This window comes from Peromyscus maniculatus, chromosome 8 (genome assembly GCF_049852395.1).
Source record: "Peromyscus maniculatus bairdii isolate BWxNUB_F1_BW_parent chromosome 8, HU_Pman_BW_mat_3.1, whole genome shotgun sequence".
Lineage (NCBI taxonomy): Eukaryota > Metazoa > Chordata > Mammalia > Rodentia > Cricetidae > Peromyscus > Peromyscus maniculatus.
Window position 1 is genome coordinate 19223393 of NC_134859.1, and position 23642 is coordinate 19247034.

A 23642-nucleotide genomic window follows, 5' to 3' on the forward strand; every position below is an offset into this window, starting at 1 on the left:
AAAAAAAAAGAAGCTTACTGTATTGTTTTCTGCTTCTGACAAATTATTTTAGTGTCTGGTTGTATAAAAATGCCTTCTCTTTGCCTCAACTAAAATTTTTCTTGGTCAGTGGTGTACTGACATTTGTTTTCAAACTCTATTTGTCTAATATAGTTCCCTTGTTTTATGTTGAGAACTCGCCATTGTTTTTTGATTCTTTATTAATAATATATTTTTCTTTGCCTACTTTTATGTTTTTCCTTTGAAAAATAAGAAAAACTAAAAAAAATAAGATAGTACAGTGGAAACCTATTTATGCTTTACCAATATGTGCCAATTATTAACATGTTCATTCTCTCTCTCTCTCTCTCTCTCTCTCTCTGTCTCTCCCTCTCTCCTGTATGTGTGTGTTTCTATTGATGTATGACATGTTGCATTTCTAACCAAAGTTAACTTTACCAATAATCTTGCTGAAGTCATACTTGTTAAAGAAAGGAGACAATTCCCCCCATAAGACCCTTCGACAATTCAAAGCCTGTCACCAGGCGCTTGAGAAGACTGGATGGCTCTCCAACTCCCAATCTTTTTGTTTGTTTTTATTTTTCTCAGGAGACATTCCCAAAGGGAAAAGTGAGCAGTTGGGAGGACATGGGACTTTTGTTTAGTTTACATTTTAAGAGACTGCACGTGGAACATTATAGACTTAAACTGATTAAATTATTGCTTGTTTGGGATTTAAAAAGGAGATGGGGAGAAAGAAGTCTAGATTGGACATTTTAGGACACTGGACTTATGTCATGCTTTTTACTAATAAGCAGGCTTTTTGACTGTGGCCATGTTTTTATCAGTGTTAGATCATTACCCGGTCTAAGGTTCATGCATGGCATGGCCCTGGGAGTGAGGCCCTCTTTAGCCTCTGCAGTAGACACCTAACTTGGTTCATCCCCATCCAGCGCTGATGCTGGACCCTTGAACACAGACTGCAGACCCCAGCCTCCCTTTCCTGGGACGCTCCTCTAACTGCAGCACTGTAAACATTCACTTGTCCAGACTAGCTTTAGTTACTCTTTCTTCTTTATTTGTCAGTGCACTGTATTTCCGAAAGTAGTATCTTAAAAGCTTATCAACAGCATGCCATTCCATACTCCTAGAACAAATCTCCAAGTGCCAAAGTAGAAATGAAGGGTCTCCTTCCAGGTCTCCCCTCAGTGTTTCCACTCCCTTCTCCGGGGATAATTCTTGACATCGCCTATTCTCTCTGCTGTGCATTTATCAGATGCACATTTGCCCACGTGCACTTAAGAATTAGTATCAGCCTGTGGTGGTGTGAGTAGGAATGGCCTCCTGAGGCTCCCTTTTGAAAGCGTGGTCATTAGGGAGTGGCACTGCTTGACAGGGATTAGGAGGCGTGGCCTTGTTAGAAGAAGTGTGTCACTGGGTGTGGGCTTTGGGGTTCAGAATCCCAAGTCAGAGTCCAAGTGGCTCTCTCTCTCTTCCTGCTGCCTGCTGATCTGGATGTAGAACTCTCAGCTACCTCTCCAGGACCGTGTTTGCCTGCATGCCACCATGCTCCCAGCCATGACAATAATGGACTGAATGTCTGAAACTATAAGCAAGCTCCAATTAAATGCTTTCTTTTATAAGAGTTGACTGCGGTCAGCGTGTCTCTTCACAGCAGTAGGACACTGGCTGAGACATCCTTATAGACTTTTCTACAGTCGGTTTTTGGTTCACAGTATGTTTCGGAGAGCTCTTTTTCATGAAGAGTTTCAACAACCAAGCTAATGCAAATTGAGTGTCTGGCATGTGTCAATATCCTGGCCCTTTATGGGGGGCACCTTGTATAATTTTTATAATAGCTCTATAAAGAAGGGTATTTCACTATCATTTTACACTTAAAGGGAAGCTGAATCACTAGATAGATGATTTGGGCAAGTTTAAATTGTTAGTAAGCATTGGACTGTAGTTCTGATGGCTTTGTTTCAACCACTATAGTTTGTTGTGAGTATAAGAAAACTACATTCTTTTGTTTTTGTTTGATTTTCTTTTGGGGTGTGTGTGTGTGTGTGTGTGTGTGTGTGTGTGTGTGTGTGTGTGTATGAACGTGTGTATATACATACGTGTGTGTGCCACATGCACATGGCTGTGTGGGTGCACATGTGTCTTGCTCTATTTCTCTCTCTTTGTTCCTTTAAGAAAGAAAGGGTTTCTCACTGAACGGAAGTGAGGCTGCCTGGCCTGTCTGGCGTCTGCCCGTCTCTGCCACTCCTGAGTGCTAGGGTGTGGGCACTCATATACACGCACAATCATTACATGGGCACAGGGGATTTTAGCCCAGGCGTATGCAGCTAGTGTTCTCACCACCAAGCCACCTTCCCAGCCTCAAGTATAACATGCTTTAATATTCCTCTACTTATATATAGTCAGGGTGCTCCAATATATTTATTATAAACAATATTACATCGGAAAACTTTGTTTACTTGCACCCCCCTTTTTTTTCTGTGTGCAAATATTTAGGTAGAGCAGAGGCCTAAAAATGAGTCTCTGGGTCAAAAGTCCAGCACACCTCAATGTGACAGTTCAAGCAGGAGGATGCTTGTTGCTGTGGTTAGTTACTGGCTTCCTCGCGGTGAAATTCAGGACACGCTGTGACAGGTTGAGCTGTGGAACTCAAAAGCTGTCTGAGCCCTCAGCCAGGGTGATCTTTTCATACCATGATCTCACCCTTTGTTTCTCACACTGTCCAAAACTCCTCCCTAATCTTTTACAAGGAGCAGTTGGTTAGGCCACAAGCTGCTCTGCCCCTAATTACTATTTATTACATGTGCATGTTACCTGTCTTATAGTGATGTAGTCAGCACATGCATGAGGTTCAGGTGTCCTGAGTGGGGACCAGAGTGCCATCTCCTGACCCCCTCAGCTCCTCTGGACCTTCAGACTCTCAGCAGTGCTCCGGGTTGTGCTTGTATCCGTGCTCCTGAGAACCCAGCTTGACCTCTGCCTTGTTGTAGTTACACGAAGGTGTCATTGGCCTCCATTCTCCCTTTCATAAAGATACTAACCCGCTTTTACTTTGATAAATCCCTCTGCCTTTCCCTCTTCTACTGCACACAGTCACTTTTGCACAATGCTCAACCCGCATGCCACTTGTTCAAGGTCATACGTGTCTGTGTTAAGCATTGCATTTAGATGGGTGCCATAATTGAACACAGAAATTGAAAGTTTCTGAGCGGTCAAATACCTCTGGCTTGATTTATTGAAAATACAAGCAGGGATTCATATTGGAGTGCCCTAGGCATGGGAGTGAACAGGGGCTATGTTACAAGAATATGAAATCATACTTAATATGAACCCTTCTCTTTCTTGGGAGGTACATGAGAGATCTTCGTTTGGATATGCAAATGAGAACATTTTTATGAGGCTCTGACCCTATAATAATTTTCAGAAAAGACAGAATTTGAGCTTCTAGCCTGTGCTTGTCGGAGAATTAAATTCTGCTTTCCTGGAAAATATTATGCTTCAGTATAATCTTTTCTCCACTGAGTCTTTAATAAATATTTTATATTGCATTTTGTTCTTTGTACCCTAGGTAAGCTAGTAGTGGAAAGTATAAATCGGGTGTTTTAGGGAGAGGTCTCAAAACCTCATCTATCTATCTATCTATCTATCTATCTATCTATCTATCTATCTATCTATCTATCTATCTCTATCTCTATATCTATTTTGTGTGTGTCTGAGTTTGTCTTTGGTGTGTGTGTGTGTATATATATATATATATATATATATATATATATACACACATCTGCAACTTCCTCAGTTAAATACATTTTTCTTCATTTTAACTCTCAATTGACTGTTTAAGTAATGATCTTTCTCACCTTGCATGAAGAAAGAAGTTAATTCAAAAGTCTTATCACTGGGTTAAAGTCGATTCCTGAAGGTTAACTTTGACATCCTTTGTCAACACTCTCCCTAGAAATTCCTCCTGCTTATGTGAGACAAAGAAGTCCTGAGGACAGGCCTTCCAGTTTGGTAGCTGATGGGATGGGAGGTGGGGCTCCCTGAAAACACTCGCTTCTATTATCACCAAGCCTGCCATCACAGGGCATAAGCCATGAAGGCTTTTCAAGTGCTAGAGGATTCCCTATGTTTCTTTCATCTCTTGTGGTCTCCTTTTTAGTAGAAGAATGCTCAAGGTTAAGTAAACAAGACGCACAGGCAGACTGCTCAGAGATGATAAACTAGACAGGGAAGGGGAAGTGAGAGTGTTTCATGGACAGATTAGCTCAGCCGTAATCTGTTTCCTATTAAAGTGTGTCTTGGAAACGAGAGCATGTTTGGGGGAAAACAACTCTGGACGAAATGCTATTGAATGAAGTTCTACTTGAATTGCCCTATCTACCTTACCTTGTCTCGGTCAGTCATTGCGAAGTCATGAAAACAAAATTGCAAGTTGTATGTTTTGTCATTTCTATTTCCGTTTCTGACATCATCTTGTCCACTGGAATTAAAACCTTAAGAGTCTGAATGTTGAAAAGTATTTCCCTTTGATTTCTCAAAGTTCCCATTCTGCCTAGAAATAAGCTAATGTCCAGCTGGAAGGTGCGACCACCATCCTCATTCCGTGTCCATATTAACAAGAACATCTTAACATTGTAAGCATGTATGGATTTTATAGCTCTCCCTTGCAGTTTTCATATGTTCTAAAACATGCATGGAAATTTCCTTAGGGAAGGCTAACCCTGCCTGTCACTTTGATGTACTAGGTAAGCAAACTTGGTAGAAACTGTGTTGTTGCAGATTTCATAAAAGATCAACTCCCACTGCCTTGTTTTATATTTGTTTATACAGAAGGAAGTCAGAACAAGTCTCCTCTTGCTGTATCTTGCACTGGGGGCCGTATTAACCATACTACCCTTCACAATTAGTATCTTGCTCTCTAGTCAGTGAGTCAAAGAGGTGTCCCAACAATTCTACCTGTAGCCACCTCAAGATTTCCTTTGTAGTCATTGCTCTGTGTTTACAAATAAATGCTCTCTTGCTAACTTGCTTCTGGAAAATATTATTAAATGTAAAAGAGGCTTGTCTGGGAATTTCTTCATGCCAGAGAACATACTCAAATAACTGAATTCTGAATTAGTGTTTTTCGGGTTAAGATCTATCTAAACAACATTGCAAAGATTTCCTAGTTGACATAAGTATGCGATGTTAGAGAATTATTGGCTTGACTCTTATGCGTGAGAGAAGGGAATGGGGGAGGTTGAAACACACATGGAATTGGTTATTTAATTATTTGATTTTGAGACTGTGTCTATAATAGAATGAAACTGACTACCCGGTCTATCTGTGGTAATCACCTTGAGCTTTCTGAACCATGTTGTTGAATGCAACACCCTCCCGAATCTGAGGCAGTTTGGTTACTGGCTGACATTTCACTGTTCTCAGGCTTCCTTGCCATGGCTGCTGTCTGGGAATCTTTGGAGAGTAGCCGGATCTCCTGGGACCATGTGTAAGGACTCACTTAACTCTAAGTACTGTTCTATATGGAACCTTACACAGATCGGCTCTCTTCTCAGATGAGCACTCATACATTAATTCAAACCTGTGTCTAGGCTGATTTTTCCACACTTGAGCCATAAATAATTGAACTTCTGGTCTTGGGAGCCAGGTCTAGAGTTGGCTAATTCTCCTAGACTAGCCCTGTGTATCTCACTTCCCTTCTGCATCTGCATTGGTAGTATAGTGGTGAGCACAGCTGCCTTCATTTCCTCTCTGTGCCCATCAGCTCATGCCTTTAGCAGATATCACCAGAATGAGCACAGGCTTTTCTTTGAAAAGAAAAACAGACAAATGAACTTGACTATGAGGTCTCCAATAACTAGGTAACACTACTTCAATAATTTCCCAAAGTAAATCCAATGATTTTATGATTAGGGTTTCATATACTATGTTCCTCTCTATGTTGACAGTTGAGAAGTGACTAGATTTCCATATGTATTACAGATGTGATTAAGTTATAAGTTACTCTGTTGAGGTTGTGGTCAGAGTCAGGTGTTTCGAAGTTTGGGCCTTCTTACTCAAGGAGTTAAAACAAAAGCCCACACATGTTGCAAATGTATCTAGAAAACATTATTCAAAGAAACGCTATAGCATAGGTCTGAATATACTGCAAAACCGCAATGGACCACGAGACTGAAGATACTCAGGTACCCCAGTTATTATTTGGAGCTTCATTTTATGGGCTTCAAGAATAGGAGGAGCTTGGGTACTAAGGGACATAGAGAAGGTGGTTTTTCATTTTTATTGACAGGTTAGGCCATAAAATGTTTTCTGCCATACACATCCCTGCCCATAATGCATCTGGTTTTAATCGAATGCATGCCTAATTTTTCAGATGCATAAGATGGCAACTAGGAGATTCTTCCTAGAAAATTCACTTGAGGGCAGTTTTGCCTTGTTGTGCATATACCCCAAACCAGTTGAGACTGGGTCTCACCCCCCATCATTGTACCTGGACTTAACTGAGGTATGTTTAAATAGGAACTCTTCAAGTTTAATGAGCATTAGGGTAGGGGAAACCTTTCCATTGTTTGAAGTAGAATGTGCAGGTGGAGGCCCAAAGTTGCTAGGTACAGTGATCAAGGAGGGGTTTGGGTACATAGTACATGCAGTTGGAGAAACTAGACTGTCAAGTGCATTATTTGACCGCAACTTGGGGGTTTACAGGAGTGTCGATAACCAAACTAAGTATGGTTCTATGTTAAACTGTTCTCTATGCTTGCCTGCCTCAACAAACCACTGGATGTCACTCTTAAGCTACACAAGCGTATCTCTAGCCTCAGTAACAGTTTCTGATAGAACATTTGAAGTTAGGAGACACAGTCAGGGATGGAAATCACTGAAACTGCTTGGCTGGTGAATCTGCAGTGTCAATGAGCTACAGATTTATTCTAGGTTCCTATACATTTTCTCTAACTTTGTTCTCAGTAGCTGTTAAAAGGGCCAATAAGCAGAGAAAATTCCACCAGTATCAAAAGACACATTTATCACTCAACATCTCCATTCATTGCATGCTACAAGAAGAGCACTGGGACAATGAACTATGAGAGTGAGGGACAAGAAGAGGTGAGTTTATGTCAGGTATACATTTAATTTACTGGAATCTAGGTTCAGCAAAAGAGTGTGAAGAGAAAAACTAATTATAATAGAATAGTGCTGTGGTTTGAATGCACCTTCTAGACTCATGTTGAAACTGAATTGCAATGTCACAGTGTTCAGAGGTGACTTTGTCATGAGGGCTGTATTATTCTGGAAGCATCATTGCCATTGGGAGTGGGTTGGTTATTGCAGACTGACTTCATTACAAAGCAAGTTCTTTTTGTGTGCTCTCCTCTCACTTCATGTTCTCTGCCATGTTACAATCTCTCATGTGGGCCCTTTGGATGTCAGTGCCAAGATCTTTGCCCTCTCAGCCTCTACCCTTCTATCACATGGTACTGAGGCTTGAACTCAGATCTTCAGAATGGTGACAAGGGCCTTTATTCACTGAGCCATCTCACCAGCCTCCTGTATTTAACTTTAAAGATCCATTTGGAAAAAAAAGACACGTTCCCAGAGAGAGGTCTCACTTAGTGCAGCATCTCATCTTCCCCAACAAGTCAATGTCATTTTATCTTCTTTTTCTCAGTGACCACACATAATTTTCTGAAGGCCTCTCAATAATAATGCTTCAAATTTTAAATCATTAAATGTTATTAATTGTACAGAATAATCTGCTTCACTACCATTTTCATGAATGTATTTCTCACACTTTAGGAGACTCCACATTCTCATACCCTCCTTTCTATTTTCCCATTCCCTTTTCTTTTCTATTGGTTGCTCTTCTGCTTTCAGACTTTTGTTTTTAAAGATTCTACAAATTAGAGGAACATGTGATCCTTGTCTTTGTGTGCTTGCTTTATTTTGTTCAACATTATTATCTTCAGTTCCATCGATTTTCCTGCCAATGACATGATTTAATTCCTCCTTATGACCAAATAGTACTTCATTGTGTATATACAGTGAGTTTTTTTCTGTCCATTCCTGAAGACTGACATTTAGGCTGATTCCATAGCTTGGCTATTGAGACTGTAAGTAGTAATACATGCTTGGATTTCTTAATAAAATGGGGTTAATTCTTTGCTCTGTGCAGTGAATTTCCTTTTCTATGTGTTTGTTTGTCTGTTTTATTTCTCCATAAGAAACATGTGGTTATATGTCCTGGTTCCAATCTTTCTCAGTCCCGACTCTTCATTTCTCACCTCTGGAGTAAATGAAATAGTCATTGTCCTTTCGGCACAGAGCACCAGGATGGGAAAGAAAAGAGAAAGATACCTTCTGGCTGGCGTGTGGAGCCATTATTAGTCCATTATTAGTCCATGGGAGCGTTTGAACCTTGGTGTGTCTCATCCTCTTCCCAGGTCATTCATCTTCGAAGGTGGTGACACAGCCGTGTGAGAGATGCCCTAATGACAAGGCACATCTTCACAAGTTATTTGAAGAAGTGGCTTTTGAAGGCTGACAAGGAGATGTGGGAGGAGGATTCACAGTCAACTCTTTTCTTCAACTATGAAACCTTTTGAGAGTCTGTGATTTTTCGGAATACATTTACCTAAAATTCTTCAGGGACTCACTTAGAAGGGAGAAGCCAGAGGAAAGGGGAAGGGTCTGCAGCCGAATAGAAGATTCATTGCTGCCCCTGACCACACTTGCATGACTTGAGCTTGAGTTTCTCTCCTGCTCAATGGCTTGGCTTAAGGGAGTTATAGAAAAAAAAAATTCCCCGAACATGCCCCCTCCATTGCTTTGCTCTATATCAAAGCATGTTCCATGCATAATTCTGTGCATTTAGTGTTTTTTCCATAGCAACTCATTCCAGATGAGTGTGACAACTTGATAGCTACTAATACAATAGGAGTAACACACTTATTTAAAATGGGTTTTATTTTACTCTAAAACAAAATATCTCTGTAACTATGGCTTGCTGAGTAGACTGCGAAGCTTTTTACAAATGAAAGGGCTAATGAGATACTGATATGTTTTGAATGTGGGTCCAAGAGATGGCTGGAAAAAACTTGGCTGCTTGACAGCATTACATTACAGATCGACTTCAGTGTGGAGTAATACACAGTTCACATACACCTTAATGGGAACCTCCTGGCTCTGACTCACAGCAAGAAGGCAGAGCCAAAGGCTTGAGTCTGGAGCCTTTTCTTAAGTTCCTTGATTGAAATCTGGACTTATATTTACTTTGTGTTTACTTTCTGAAGTCAATGATATCATGGTGTCCAGGATTCCAAAAAGAGTTGGGGGCAGCATCAGAGGGGAGCGTTGTCAGAGATCTTTCATAGGTCATCCTGGAAAGACTTCATTTTTCTAAGACAAGATGGGAGCAAGAGGGAAGTCATCTCTCCCATCCATTGGTCCTCACTTCATAACTGGGCGGATTGTCCTGCTAACAGTCTCAGAGAGAACTGTCTCTGAGAGAACTGTCTCAGAGAGACAGGCCAGATGGGAACTGACCCTAACTAATTTAGGAATCATCACATCAGGATGTGTGAAGAAGGCAAATGCTAGGTTCTCAACATAAGCAAAGCAAGAGCCCCCCCCCCCAAAAAAGAGGGAACATAATAATATTAGATTCTTAACCTGTAACTCCTCTAGATTGTAAGAGCAAAAATACTTCTAAGCTCTCTATCAATCAAATAAAAACCCCAAACCAGTTGTTACCATTGGCCCAGACAACAGTCTGATGGACAGTCATTTTGCTATCCCAAAGTGTGAAAACTGAAGGAAAGTTTAACCTTAGCCATACCTCTGTAAATGTGATTAAGCTATTTGGAGATAATGAAATTAATGTCTTTTTCTTCCCCACTATTGATTGTGTTAAAGGTAATTTGATCCACAGTGATACAACAAAATTATGTTTCTGAGAAGCATGGGCGGTCCAGCAATGGCTGTTTTGGTTGTGAAACCTGAGCCTCAGTCTCCATGACCTAAGGGACACGGAACTCGGGTGTTCTCCAGGTACTCTAGTTCAAAGAAAACACTGTCTTTTCTGGAAACTGCCTGGGTCTTTTGACAAGTGCTTTGCTTGATACAGTTCAGTAACTTTCCAATCCTCAGTACTGCTCTTGCCAGAGAGATGCAACCTACAGTATCTGGACATAAAATATACATGATACATGGGAGAATTTTTTTTTTATTAGGCTTAAGTTGGCTTTGTCTGATCTGGTAGGTTCTGTCTTACCTAAAAGTAGGGAAAATTTGTTGATTTAGATGTTTGCTGTGTTGGGAGTGCCGTGGAGGAAGTAAACAATAACAGTCCATGGCACCACCAAGTCAGGAGCCAGAATAACACCACATCTTTGCAAGCTGACTTTTGGATTTAGGATCTACCTTCCATTTCAATGGTTTTTCAAATGTTTTTCTCATGATTCCATCCAATGTTCAGGATTCCACTAGCTTGTAGGAAAAAAAATCACTTTTCTAAAGTGGATATTTATATGACTACAGCAGAAGCTTCCAACTTAAATGACAGAAAAAGATGGCTGAATTAAAGGACCGGATGGATGAGAGAGTAAGGAGTGGGGTGGGAGGGACTATGACAGATCGAATCTTTCATGACCTATCAAACACCGACGTTCTGTGTTCATCTTTGGCCGGCACAGTGTGTAGATATCGCCGTAGGTCTGCCAGGTCTTCCATTTCCTCATAGAAGTCAGCAAATAGGGATTTTCAGACACAAATTTCCACTGTTTAATCGTTGGCAACCTCTTGGAGTTTTCAGGAGCCAATTAATTACATCTCCTCCCTTTCTCCTCTGGCATTCATTACCAGTTGAGAAGTGACACGGGAGTAGGACAGATGGGGATGAAGACGTCATCATTATCACTGACAAAGCTGACTGGAGAAGAAGGCTGGAACGTGCAGCCAAGTGTATTTTCTAATTCCCACTCGTGGAAGAAAGCATGGGTGTTCATGAGCCTTGGAAGAGAAGAAAGGGCAAGAAAGAGAGGCAGCATGGTACTCTGAGACTGTTAACAGAGGAATTCACACAATTATGAAGTAAGGACCAATGGATGTCAGAGCAAACCTCCCTTTTCCTCAGGGGAGAGCAGAGCTCCTCAGAGTGGAAATAACCTGCCCCATCCCTCTGCCTGCCAATGAGAGTTCTGTCCTAATAGCAAGAACTTCCCTTTTAAAAATGCAGTGTAAGACAAACATTTCAGAAAAGATTCAGCCCAGAGATGCCAGTTTGCAACCTCTGTATTTATGGTTTATGGCACTGTTTTCAGATGTGTTTTAAGGTATTTTGTTTTTTTCCCCCCTTTGAGTAAGTTGCCCCTCTTTGTCCTGCATTTTTCAGAATAAAAAAATCACAGTACTATTGTTGTAAGCAAAAATGCTAGACATTCCCATTTTTATGGGAATTCAACAGATCTCTTTGGGTGTTCCTTGATTGCTTGGTAGTAGCTAAATAACTGCATCTTATATTGTAGAACCCAGTCAGCTGTCCTGACAATGTTGGAAAGTAGATTTCAATTGCTGCCAGCCCACTATGTTTACTTTACCTCCTCAGGTAAGTAAATCTGAGAGGGCACCATTCATAGCTCCAGTTCTCACACATGGAGGCATTCCTTCGTATCTGTTGTCTTCCAATTCCTTTTCTTGTCTTACCCTTCTGTTTTAACATCTGCAGTCATTTTCCTGATTCTTCCATGTCTCTGCTTCCTCCTCCCTCACCTACCTCAGGCCAGCCTCCCTTGAGATGCACACAGTAAACACTTGACCAAGTACAATAGCAGAGATAGTCTGACATTGCCAATCTCCCATCTGGCTTGCTCCAGACACTTAAACAGGAAATGACATTCATAGTTTTCCTATTGTCTGTGGTTGTGGAAATGCTTATTATTAAGTACAGTTTGCCATGAAGGTTCCATGGCCTGAAACAATATTTGTCATAGCGGAGTAGTTTGTTCCCAAGGCTTGTCGTTGTAAATGAGTGTTCATTTAGCACAGAGAGTAAACAAAGGCATTTTGATGCAGACAGTTTAAGTTCTCATTGATGTGACTGAATCCCAAGAAGTGTGAAGTCTAGCTTACCTTAAAAATAAAAAAACCCACTCCTAAGGTCTGTTTTAAAAAGACATTTTATTTTATATGTGTGACCCTTTATCTATATATGTGAAAGTATGTATGTGTATCAAGTTCATCAAGTCTAGGTCCCACAGAGGCCAGAAAGAACATCAGAGTCCCTGGAACTGGAGTTACAGGTGGTTGTCAGCCTCCCAATTTGGGTGCTGGGAACTGAACCCGGGTCCTCTACAAAAGCAACAAGTGTTCTTGACTGCTACACCACCCTCCAACCCCTGCCCCTAGATTCTTAGTTGACTAAAAACATCCTGTAAGTTTCCTTGCAGTGATAGTCTGGGTTATATCTGATGCACTGCCTTTATTTATTGTTCTGTTTTTGACTACTCAAAACCTATTTTTTTTAGTCAAACAATGCTTAACATTAATATGATAATTCTTTCCTTCTGCGCTATCCCTGGCATTTCCTCATCTGGAGGTTTTTTTCCCCCACAAATATACAAGGGAGCCTTAGTGGGTCACAGTGCTTTGAAGGGGACACTAAACAGGGTGCTGGAACTTATGGCCCACAATGCCCCTTTTTGTTTAAAAATGACCCTATGAGAAATGCAAATCAAAACAACTCTGAGATACCATCTTAACATCTGTCAGAATGGCTAAGATCAAAAACACCGAAGACAGCTTATGTTGGAGAGGATGTGGAGCAAGGGGAACACTCCTCCACTGTTGGTGGTAATGTAAACTTGTACAACCACTCTGGAAATCAGTATGGTGGTTTTGCAGAAAATTGGGAAAAAGTCTTCCTCAAGACCCAATTATACCATTCTTGGGCATATCTCCAAGGAATGCTCAATCTTACTACAAGGACACATGCTCAACTATGTTCATATCAGCATTATTTGTAACAGCAGGAACCTGGAAACAACCTAGATGCCCCTCAACTGAAGAATGGATAAAGAAAATATGGCACATATACACAATGGAGTACTACTCAGTGGTAAAAAACAATGATATCATGAAATTTGCAGGCAAATGGATGGAACTAGAAAATATCATCTTAAGTGAGGTAACCCAGACTCAGAAGGACAAACACAGTATGTACTCACTCATAAGTAGATACTAAATGTGAGGGAAGGGATGGTCAGACTACAACCCACAACTCCAGAGAGGCTAGCTAACAGGGAAAGACCCTGGGCGGGACACATGGATGACCCTGTGAAGGAGAAGTAGATGAGATCTACATGAGTAGACTGGGTATGGGGGGGTGGCAGAGAGAGAGGAGTGGGGGATAAGAACAGAGGGAAATTGGAGGGTCAAGCTGGAACAGGGACAGAGTGGGAGGGCAGGGAGGAAGATATGATAGATAAGGACATCATGCGAATAGGAAGAGGCCGGCTGCTGGGGAGGCTCTCAGGAATCCACAAGGTTGACCCCACCTTGGTCTGCTGGCAGTGGTCCAGAGGGTGCCTGGACCAGTCTACTCTGGTGACCAGCCTAGCAAATAACCTAGCTGTCATCATAGGGTCTTTGTCCAGTGACTGATGGAGGCAGATACAGAGGACTATGGCCAGGCACCAGGCTAAGCTCCGGGAATCCAATTGATGAGAGAGAGAGGAAAGATACTGCAGGTGAGGGACGTCAAGATCATGATGGGAGGACGTGCAGAGATGACCAGCCACACTAGTGGAAGCCCATGAACTGTGGACTGGTGGCTGTGGAGCTCCCATGGGACTGGACTAGGCCCTCTGGATATGGGAAGATGGTTGTTTGGCTCAAACTGTTTGTGGGGCACCCAGGCAGGGGGATTGCGATCTGTCCCTGTTCTATGGGCAGGCTTCTGGAACTCGGTACCTGTGGTGTGACACCTTGCACAGCCTTGGTGCAGTGGGAAGGGGCTTGGACCTGCCTAGGCTCAGTGTGCTGGGCTCTGCTGACTCCCCATGGGAGACCTCGATTTGGGGGATATGGGGATGCGGGGTGGCTTAGGAAAGAGGACTGGGGGGTGGAAGGAGGGATGAGGGAGGAGGGAGGAGAGGGGATGTGGAGTGAGTAGAAAATTTCCTAATAAAGAAAAATGAAAGAAAAAAAAAAAAACCCTGAGTAGATTTTATGTGGATTCACGGAGAAATGGAGTAGACAGCCTCAGCCCAGACTACCTTAGCTTCATGCCTTGAACTTCTGCCTGGCCAGCACATCCCACTGTGGGAGTTCATATCCAGCAGTCTAGGCAGAAGGCCAGCCGCTAGGCCCTACCACCCAGGGGTATACAGTAAGACACGGAGCGTTAAGCTGTGGATCCAGGCATGTACCACCCCTCTGAACTCAGCAGTCAGGCAGCTCCCATTTAGTGACGACTTACCGTGGTTTTAGAACTGCTAAACATACCTCATCTATTAGCACTTTTCATTTAATCGGTGCTATAGCCATGATGAAGGGAATCCCATAGCGAGGGAATCATGCTGAGCCATTTAAAGATGCTAAGCCACACAGCTAGTGAGCAAGAGCCAATATTTTACCCTGGGAATCTGACCCCCATGCCCACCAACCCTGTCCACCGGCCTCTTCATTTTCACCCAGACATTCAGTTTAGCATTCTAGGTTCAAGTCTGGCTGGGAATGATAGCATCCTGCCCGAATTTTAAAAAGCCCTACCCAAGTGCATTCATAGCTTCCATCTCCGAAGTAGGCCGTGTCGTTGTTATTCACGCTCATCTTAAGTTAGAGAAAGTCTTAGTTTGCTAGAGTTGTCAAAGCAATAGCAGAGATAGGATGGCTTCAACAACAGATGCCTATTTTTTTTTTTTTTTTTTTTTACACCCCTGAAGGTTGGAGGTCCAAGATCAAGTGTACACATATTTGGTTTCTTTAGAAGCTGTTCTCTTTGGCTCACAGATGGTCATGTTCCCTACTGGGCCCACATATGTTTTCTTTGGATATATACATACCTCACATACCTGGCATCTCCCCAGGTCCTAACCTCCGTTTCTTATAAAGAAGCCACTTGTAGGGGATTTCACTCAATGATGGAGTGCTCATCTAGCAAGTGCAAGGCCCTGGGTTCAGTTCTCAGTGTGGGGGTGGGTGGGGGGTCACATCAGTCAAATTGGATCGGGACAGACCCTAATGGATTCATTCTTACTTAATTGCCTCTTTGAAGTCTCTATATCCAAACACATTCGTGTTATGATGTGCTGGGAATAGGGCTTCAACATATAAATTTTGGGGGGATACAATTCAGCCTATAAAAGTGGACTGAGAACTTGCTACCAATAAGTTGTTTACTTGGGGCTCCAGAAACACGTCGATTTGACTATCACTCTTGGTGAGAATGCACTGCTATCTGGAAGGGACCCCTTAGGAAGTAATCTAGAGTAAATTCAAGTTTCCCACTGCCCTGCATGCTTACTTCCACCTTGGTGCAGTGTGAATACCTGTGCATTTTGGAATCTAATGGCCAATGAGATAATAGTAAGAGGCAGGGCCATTAGACTACAGTGGGATCATGGTGGCTTCACCCTCCTGAGTGGGATTAGCCTTTTATAAAAGCCTGTTACAGAAGAGGTTTGAGCAGGCTTACTCGCCTCTTCCACCTGTGATCATATAGAGAACATACCTCCCGTGAGGATGGGTCCCCACTAAACACCAAATCTCTTGGTGTTTGGATTTCGAAGCCTCCAGAACTGTGAGCAAGAAGTTTTAATTGTTTATAAACTAGCCACTGTTCGGTATCTTCCCATTGAATTTTGAAAACACAAAGACACATCCTTCCCCACTAACATGGCACAGAAAAGGGACTTCCAAGCACATACCTGTATTCATGCCTGAATAGGCAGACACTTAAGGGCCTATAAATATTTTTCTAGACAAAGAAATTCTCTATTTGTATTGTGGATTAAAAGATACATACTTATTTAGACTCATGTTCACACAATAGCCTCTGACTTTTATAGCATTAAAGTGATCTCTAAGGCAGGCACTGTCAGGATAAGTTTGAAAGAGCACTCCGGGGTAGAGAGAGACCCTATTAGTAGAATTTTGCAATTAGGTTTAAAATTGCCTGGGTTAGTATCCAAGTGCCACTTTGCTCCTGAATGATCTTGCATAGTCTGCCTGACCTTTAATTGAGACACACTTTCCTCATCTGTAAAAGACAGAGTGAAAATGCATGCCTGATGGATTTGTTGCTAAGTGTAAATCCGCTAAGACATATAAGTGAGTTTAAATAGTGCCTGTCCCAGAGTTAGTACTTAATAAAGTTTAGCACTGAATTTTATTACTTGTGCTGGAGTTTATAGAATTGTCTCCATTGGTTTATCCTGGGCAGTTTTTTATGAAATTTATATTAATACCATTTTTTCTTTTTTCTTTTCTTTTCTTTTCTTTTTTTTTTTTTTTGGTTTTTCGCGACAGGGTTTCTCTGTGTAGCTTTGCGCCTTTCCTGGAACTCACTTGGTAGTCCAGGCTGGCCTCGAACTCACAGAGATCCACCTGGCTCTGCCTCCCGAGTGCTGGGATTAAAGGCGTGTGCCACCACTGCCCGGCACCATTTATTTTTCTACAAAAGGTAAAAATTCAACTCAAACTGGTTTAATATGGAAAGCTGTCTATTGGGTTTTACACATCAAGCAACCCAGAAATATAACAAATTTAGATAGAGCCTGATACAGAGCCCAAATGGTGTCACCAGATCTGTGTTTTTCTCTATACTTTCCTTAGCTGTCCATTCTTGGTGGCTCCCTCTCGTGGTGAAAAGGTAACTGTCATTAGTACATGGAACTGGATGAATCTAGGCTGAAATCCAAAGAAAAAGAAAGCATCTTTATTTTAGAATTTATTGGAAAAAAAAAAAACCCGGAATGTCTTCCAATGGACTAGGTCTGTCTATGTACTACTCTCAATTAACTACAAGATAGTGTTAGATTGGGGGTCTTCCTAGGTTAGGTATGTATCAATGCTCCTCCTGACAACATGCACACACACCCTTAGCGTGTTAGGTGAGTTAGGGATGGAGATAATTCCACTGGAAGCACGTGGTTTAAAGTGGTAAAAACTGGATGTAAGTGCTGGGGCAGAGGTCAAAGGATTCCAGACAGCAAAACAACAGCTGTTGCTACAGCCTGCATGAATGCAAACAGACGGGGAGGACTCAGCACACATCCTGCTACAGCCTGCATGAATGCAAACAGACTGGGAGGACTCAGCACACATCGCAGCCCAGTGGTGCTGGGAATTCAAACTCATCGGTTGCTTATGAATCGTGTCTAGCACAAAAGAAAATGTCAGGAAAGCAAGTCTCTATATGAGCCGAAGAAACATGCATTAATGTTCACCAGGCTGGGGTATGAAAGATTCCCACATGGCCAGTTCCTAACAATGAAGAAAAGTTCATTGGTTCTTCTGATCTTCATTCTGTGTCTTCCCTCTACCAGCAATGGGGGAGTGACGAATACCGTTGGCTCCTATGAATAGTTACTCTGTAGCGTTAAGAAGTATAATCGAAATAATACCAACCCATCTCCCCCAAATCCATCCTTTTCCCATCTAGTGACACAGTGGCCTTGTCCTGTCATACTGGAAGAACGGTTAACTTTCTGTGGATGCTTCTTCTCTCTTAGAGCCGGAGAACTCCCAGTTTGGTTTTAGTTCCAGAAGCCATTGCAGAGTTTTGCAAAACCAAGTGCTCTGAGGAGCTGGGCTTTGTAGAGACCGATCAGCTTTGCCATTTGCTTCTAGTCCAGCCAAACCTGTGTCACTTGGCTACCGGATCTGTTTATCGAGTCTAAGCCAGCTTCCTTGAATTCTACCTTGGTATTTGGGGTCATATCCCTTGTACTTTGCCTTTCCGTACAAAATCTCCTTGGAGATGTTCTGGAAGTAGTTGTGTAACCAAGGGGAGAATTCAGGTAGTGTTAAGACAACCCTGACCAAAATTCCACCATGTCTTCATATCACCACTCTATTTTATCTGATTATAAATTCTAGATGCAACTTTTGAGAAGATTACTTGTCATATCATTGTAAGTTTCATAATTGAAGAGTTAAAGAATGACTAAGAAGGAAATCAAAGGTACATTCTATTGCTCATGTTCTTGGGGGGATATAGGTCAGTAGTCTAAGTGAGGCTGTCGAAATCCTTGTTAAGAATAAGTATTGTGACTCAGAGGACCAAACTTGAATACAGTATCTTAATGGGATGTTTACTAATATGATTTCCATGGGAGGAATCTGGCCCTCACTCACAATATATATATTGTTTTTCGAGACAGGGTTTCTCTGTGTAGTTTTGGTGCTTGTCCTGGATCTCGCTCTATAGACCAGGCTGGCCTCGAACTCAGAGATCCACTTGGCTCTACCTCCCGAGTGCTGGGATTAAAGGTGTGCACCGCTGCTGCCTGGCTAAAAGATTCATTTATTTATTATGTGTACAATGTTCTGTCTGCACACCAGAAGAGGGCACTAGATTTCATTATAGGTGGTTGTGAGCCACCATGTGAGTGCTGGGAATTGAACTCAGGACATCTGGAAGAGCAACCAGTGCTCTTAACCTCTGAGCCATCTGTCCAGTCCCAGCACAAAATATTTCTAACACATGCAAATAATCTGTAGGAATTTAATTTTTTTAACCCAAACCCTGAGCATTTTTATGAAGCACATCTCTATATATTGTGTGTTATGCATCCCCCTCATTAAGAGAAAGAGTGAAGAGTATCAGATTTTTGTCAAATGAAGCGAAGGAAAATAATTTGTCTTTCATTTTTGGAAGAGAAAATGATGCCCCAGGGACTTGAATGCCTGTTCGGTATTACTAGGCAGTCTCTAATTGAACCTTTGAAAGATTAGACCTCAGAGTTATGTCTTAGAAAGTACCTCTAATTTAAAACTCAGTAGTTAAGCATGTGAGATTGTCATCTTCTGAGAGGGAAGGACTAATAACCAGAAAGAGACCTGTGAGATATAAAGACATTACCTTCCCTCATGTGAGCTTAGTGTTTAGGAAGTACTGATATACCAGGGATTTTGTTTTTTGTTTTTTAATTTAATGACCTTTCCCACATGCACTCTCCCTAATTCCCATAATAACACTTTGTTTATGCAGATAATTTTCTTTCCAGCGGGAGTTCTTACATGCGTTAATAACCTTATCTCATAAATCAACTCAGTGCCCTGTTTAGTTTGATGAAGTGCAGGGTTGGGGGCTTTCTGAAGTATGTCAGCCGGGACTCAGATGGCTCCATTTCTCCCTTGTGGGTTTCCGCATGAAATGGTATTGGTATAAGGAACTATGATCAGACTGGGCAAGGAGGTCACCTGACATTTGCACATAGGGATGGGTACAAACTCTGAGAAATAGATGTCTGTGGTGGTTCCTTGTGAAGAAGGTAAATCCTGAATTTGTATCCATATCGAAGGAAACTTGGATCAGAAGTTCTTGGGGAAGGAAGTCTTGGTTATCTCTTAGGGATATCATAGTTCTTATTTATCTAAATCTCCATTCACAAATTAAAAATATCACTACTGGATGATTCAGAAAACCCAGCTTCAATGGATATAAACAGAAAAAAATTGATAGTTTTGATAGGTATTCTTGGTTATCAACTGGACTACATCTGGAATGAACTAAAACCTGAGAGATTAGGCACATCTGTGAGGGGTTTTTCTTAGTTAAATCATTTGAAGTGGGAAGATCCACCTTTAATCCGGATCTTTTGAGGTGGGGGGATCCACCTTGAATCCAGGCCACACTTTCTGCTGACAGCGTTATAAAGGACGTGGAAGAAGGAAGCTCTCGCGCTCTGCCTGCTTGTCCTCACTCTCATTGGCTGGCAAGTCCATTCCTTCGCTGGCATTAGAGCCTACTCTGGATCCCAGCATGCACGAAGACCATCTGAGACATCCAGCCTCGTGGATGAACTCCAACTGAACAACTCCTGGATTCTTGGTCTTTCTGTTGGACAGCCATTGTTGACTGGTGAACAACAGCCGGTAAGCCACTCTAATAAATCATCCCCCCGGTGTGTGTGTGTGTGTGTGTGTGTGTGTGTGTGTGTGTGTGTGTGTGTGTGTGTGATCAAGAAGCTCTTTCATCTTTTCTCTGGAAAAAATAAAAAGACAAGTGAACAAGTTATATACTTTTTATTTCAAAAGGGAAGAACCAGAGCATAAACACAACCACACTTAAGCAAAACCAAAGTCCCGCAGTGGAACTCAATAGCCTGTAACGTGGTGTCCAGTATCTGGGATTCACTCATGATCTTTCAGGGTCCAAAGGGCTTGGGAAACCCACACAGCTTGTCTGTAGGTACAGGCTGGCACTCCACATCTGCTGTTATCCTTGTTAGAGATCCCATGGTCCTGGTTTCTCTGATATCCTGGAGTCTGCACTGTAACTCGAGCTGCACCATCACCCTTCCGGTGGGGTGGAGCAGATACACTGCTGTGGCCATTCTGAATGCTCAGAGAGAAGATACATGTGAACTTTTAACCTGGGACTGACACCTTTGTTTGGCAAGGAGAACCTTGCTACTACCTGAAGGTTTTAGAGGATGGCTATACTCGCATCTGGAGTTCAAGCACCGTTAGGAAAGAAAACCTTTGAGCCTTCTTAACACACCCCAGAGGAGTTAAAATCCATCAAGGGTGGACTGGAGTTGATCTTTTCCAAGTTACTTGGGCCAGGAATACATCCCTGAAATTAAATTGTTCTGTGGGTAAAATGTGGGCAGGTTGCCAAGAGCGTCCGAAAGTTGATAGACACACTAGAACTTGTCCTGAGACAGGCATTGGATTAAAGCCTTCATCACGGATGGTGGGCATGAGTCTAAACAGACCAGAATGAGACCACTGCTCTCACACTGTGCTAACGATTTGCCCAAGCTGAAAAAAGAGCGTTGTGAACAGCATCAGCTACATTTCTCCCTACTGCTGGATTTCTTTGAATCTCAACTTGGGCAGGAACAAGCAAAGTATTAGGAGCTTTTACAAACTTGTTGGCTCACTTTTGAGGGCATCATCAGCAATAGCTGAGCCTCCAATCCTACCGCCACCTCCCGGAAAAGACAGGTCCCCAGTGGTTAACATTCGAACCCCAATTGATGTAGCTATGGCAAATGGCTAAGAGCTCCTATCCCACTTGAACGTTTTAAGATAACAGGAAGCAGGTCTTAGCCTTACACAAGGTGAGAAAACTCCTCTCATTTTGTACTTTTTAACTTAAAAGAGGAGGGCAGCACCGTTCGGTGACAGACAGGACTTTCTTACCAAGCGTGGCCGAGATTAGGTGCAGAGGATAGAGAGTGCCCTATGTGTCCTGTAAAACTAGATAGAGCCTACATTCAAAATATTCTCACTTTGATTAAATAACTTGGCATAACTTTGGAGACTTCAGCATTCAGGCTGTGCTGTGCTGTGTGATCAGGACATGTATTTGTGTTCTCATTTGTAGACCTACTGGGGTGAATGTGAAACTGGTTTAGGTGCACACTAGATAACACAGAGCCCAGAGGGATAAGTTAAAGTCTATTAAACTGCATTTAGAGTTTTAAGAAATGACTTCATATAATTTGAAATTCAGATAACAACACCTTTTTCCCCACCATATAATAGTTGTTGATATTTATAATAGTTGCCCAATTAAAAGAAAATCACACGTAGATCGACTTGAGCTGTATTTGTTCCCTTTTCCCAGCCCAACCCCAGAGAGGCAATGACCATTATCATCTGGGGTCATCATTTCCTTCTGTGTTTTTAGAACTTAACTAGATGTTGATGCATTAATAAACAGTATGTAGGTTTACATCTTATGCTTTTTTTTAAAAAATATTTCTTTTCATGTGTCTGTAGTGTGTGTGTGTGTGTGTGTGTGTGTGTGTGTTATGCTTGTGTGTGTGTATTTGTGTTCCTGTGTGTGTTTGCACATGTATGTACAGGTGCACATGCACATTTGCATATATATATGTGTGTGTGTGTGTGTGTGTATGGGTCAGAGATTGATGTCAAGTGTGTGTGTGTGTGTGTGTGTGTGTGTGTGTGTATGGGTCAGAGATTGATGTCAAGTGTGTGTGTGTGTGTGTGTGTGTGTGTGTGTGTCAGAGATTGATGTCAAGCGTCTTCCTCTATCACTCTTACACTTACTCTTTTGAGACAAGTTGAGACAAGACCTTCCAATCAAACCCAGGGCTCACTGATAAGGCTAGTCTCACTAATCAGTTTGCTGTGGGGTTCCCCTGTTTCTGTCTTGTGAGTCTAATTGTTGGTGAGCTGTCACACCCAACCAGCATTCACTGGGCTCAGTCCTCTTGCTTGTGTGGTAAGCATTGAGCCATCTTGCTTCCCTGTAGCAGGAATCTTAAAAGTTCTTATTAATAAAATCAAACCCGAGGCCAGTTATTGGGGTCCATGCTGGTAGATCAGAGAGACAGAACAGCCACAGCTAACCTCACCTGGCCAGATCCTCAGCTGGTCTTGTTTCCTCAGACTGGAAGCTTCTGTGTCCTCATTCAGAATGAATCTCAGCTGAACTGTGCTGCTCGAAAGCCTGAAGCTTAACCAGCCACATGCTTAACCAGCCAAAATGCTGCTAGTTTCTGGTCCTCACACCTTATATATCTTTCTGCTTTCTACCACCACTCTCTGGGATTAAAGGCTGGCTTTCTGGGATTAAAGGCATGTGTCACCATGCTTGGCTGTTTCCAATGTGGCCTTGAACTCACAGAGATCCAGAGGGATTTCTGTCCCTGGAATGCTAGGATTAAAGGCGTGTGCTATCACTGCCTAACTAGTGGCTTTTCTGTTCTCTGACCCCAGATAAGTTTATTAAGGTACACAATATTTTGGGGAACACAATACCACCACACTTCCCCTACATCACAGCAGCAAAAAGTACAATATAATATATAATATATATAATTTTTAATCTTTATCATAAGATGTAAGACTTAAGACTTGGGAAGATAAGAACTTTTCACAATGGAATAGGGTAAAGTGAATCCATGAAAACTGTTCTTCAAAAGCCGTAATAGGTGGCTAGCTGTCAGGAGTACTGGAGTAACTGAGGGTCACAGGATACACACTTAGGCTGAACAATGGAATCCCTTGATGGTCAGCGAAGAGAGGAAAGAGGAAAGTTTCTTAAATCAACATCAACTATATCATCTGTACTTATCTTTCAGACACCTCCAGTTTCACAATTTTATTTTTTATGTCTATTCCTCATATCCTATATAACTAGATGATGAATTATATTTTGCATTATAATGCAGCATAGGGTATACTCCACAATAGAAAGATTCCATAATTCATATATACAGTGTTTGATATATTTAATCAGTGGATATTTAAATGTATTTTAAAATATGTTGTCCATTATAAACAAAGTTGAACATCCTTTCAAAGACCTGCCTACAACACAGACATCCATAGAGCATTTTGCATCCACACTAATAATGGTGAACAGGTGTATCTGTGCTCACTGTATTCTGTGCTGGGGCCATCTTATTTTTGCTTGCAAGATGTAATTATTATAAGTTCAATAA

General features: G+C 41.9%; 1 long non-coding RNA gene across 1 annotated transcript; it reads left to right on the plus strand.

The window, feature by feature from the left end:
• The first annotated feature begins 9909 nt into the window (after positions 1 to 9909).
• Positions 9910 to 14174, plus strand: LOC143274549 (uncharacterized). Its single transcript, XR_013053210.1, has 3 exons — positions 9910 to 10044; positions 10858 to 11085; positions 11520 to 14174. It is a non-coding gene; the product is annotated as an uncharacterized LOC143274549 (long non-coding RNA).
• The last annotated feature ends 9468 nt before the right edge of the window (positions 14175 to 23642 follow it).